Source organism: Echinops telfairi, unplaced genomic scaffold, assembly GCF_000313985.2.
Source record: "Echinops telfairi isolate 266 unplaced genomic scaffold, ASM31398v2 ScPeMD7_2;HRSCAF=8, whole genome shotgun sequence".
In the NCBI taxonomy this organism is placed as follows: Eukaryota; Metazoa; Chordata; class Mammalia; order Afrosoricida; family Tenrecidae; genus Echinops; species Echinops telfairi.
This window is the reverse complement of record NW_022103898.1, coordinates 55,505,637-55,507,857: the sequence shown is the minus strand read 5'-3', so window position 1 is coordinate 55,507,857 and position 2,221 is coordinate 55,505,637.

Genomic DNA, 2,221 nt, shown 5'->3' with positions numbered 1-2,221 from the left:
GAGTGAAAACAGAACTTAAGTCAAGGGTAGCAAAAGTTTTAAAGCTTGAGAACCAAAAAAGCTATCAACTCTGGATTCAACATTCAAGCTTAAAAAGTTTGCTCTGAAATTTAAAAAATAATTGTACAACAGCAAGTGTGAAGCTATTGTTTCTCCATCTATGTGGTATTTCTGTCCTTCCTGAAAGAACGCTGCACTCTTCCTTCAGGAGACAAGGCGGGTGGGTGGGGTTGTTTTCCAAGGAACTTCTGAGGCAGGATTTGCTAGCCTCAATGAAGCACATTGTCATGATGGTAATTGTTCTTCAATGCATATTTCAGTCATTCTCAACCAAGTTTTCTATTATCTTAAAACTTCTTCCTGAATAAGCACCCATAATCAATGAACATCCTAAGGAAACCTTACCAAAATTACCTGTTAGGAATAGAGATCGCCTCAGAAACAATTGTTGTGATTGCAGATATATATTTATACATACGTTTTTGAGTGGAATAAACCTGAGTATAAATTGGAACCCTTTAGCAATACTTTTCTAACATACCCTTGTGTATGCCTGGATTTTTTTGTTTAGTATGAGAAAACCTGAGGCTCCTTTTGGGCATGGAGACACACACACAGCAAGTACACACTGTGGAGGATGGAGCAGGAATATCAGAGTATCAGAATATTGTTCAAGTCTACATTAACTCTGGTCTGTGAACGCTCCAAAATTACTGGCTGTTAAGTGCTAACACTTGAATAAAGCAAACACAACAGCCTGATATGATAGTCCCAGCATAAAAGTACTTTAATTTTCATCTTTAAAAAATTTTTCATCCTTATGATTCTAAAAAAAAAACCATATTGAAGACAGTACTTCTTTTACCTAAAAGGATTACTCTATTAGTACACATTTGAAATATGCACTTAACATTAAATGGAAAATAAATGCTATCAAATCCATTCTGATTCACGTGTCCCAGTGTTAACTGTTCACCACAGGGGTTTTAAGGGCTAGTTTTTGACAAGTATATGGCCAGGCATTCCTTCCAAGGCACCGGAGTGGACCCACACTAATCATCTGGTTAGCAACTAAACTCTTAATCATTTCCATTGAGGGCTCCAAATAAGCCTTTCGGTCTCTGAGACTTAAGGGTATAAAGCAGTCTCACCTAGCTTTAAGATACACACAAAGAACAATGAAGTTTTCCTCCCAACCCATAACTGTAGTTACATTATACTCAGCATTCACATGCAAAAACAAATTGTAGCTAATGGTCCTTAAAATAGTCTTCACACACACACACACACACACACACACAACTTCCCACCCAAAGGCCACATTATTTAACAATTGAATCTTGCTCTTATCACATGTCAAGTCTGTTCCGAATCAGTGACCCTGCGAGCAATATAACAAAATGCGCCCAGGCCCTCCTCGGTCTAGTCGGAGGCCCTTGTTAGAATCACTGTCAACCCCCCCTTGTTGAGGTCTTCCACTAGCTTGCTACTCTTCTCCAAGCATGTCTTTCTTTCCGGCCTCTCCCAAGTACCTGAGACAGTCTCAGCACCCTTGTTTCTAAAGAGCATTCATGTCTTCCACGGCAGATTTGTTGGTTCTTTTAACAGTTTAGGGTTCTTTAAATATCCTTCTCCAGTACAATTCAAATGCATATTCTTTGACCTTCCTTTTTCAGTGTTGAATTTTCATATGCAACTGAACGTTAGAACCTTTTAAAGAGGTTAATAAGCTATAAAAATATGCATTTTTCTTGAAATCAAAGATAAGCAACTCCTATAATTACTTCAAATTCTCAACAAAAAAAAACCCTGTTCTTCCCTGCTATAAACAATACTTGATCTTTGTCAGTAAACTTATCTGGACCATTTCCTCTTTCTGAAATCAAACAGTCAAATCAAACTGCCAGTAGTAGAAATAATCTGTTGGCAAGCTGTATGATTACATGACAAGAAATTAACATGAATATTCAAAACATTAAAAACACATCAACACATTCTAAAACTTCAACCTCTCTAAATTTACTAGTTCCGTAAGAATTGATTTAAACCATCTCAAAAGTTGTCTTGATTTCTGACCTAAGTACTAGATTAGGAATTTTATTGTGGTTAAATTTAATGGAATCTACTTTTATCTATGTGGGAGTCACCTAATCTGTTGTCAATTTAAGAATTAAGAGTGTAGCGGTGGAGTCTAGGCTGTCAATCTGGAGATAGCCAATGA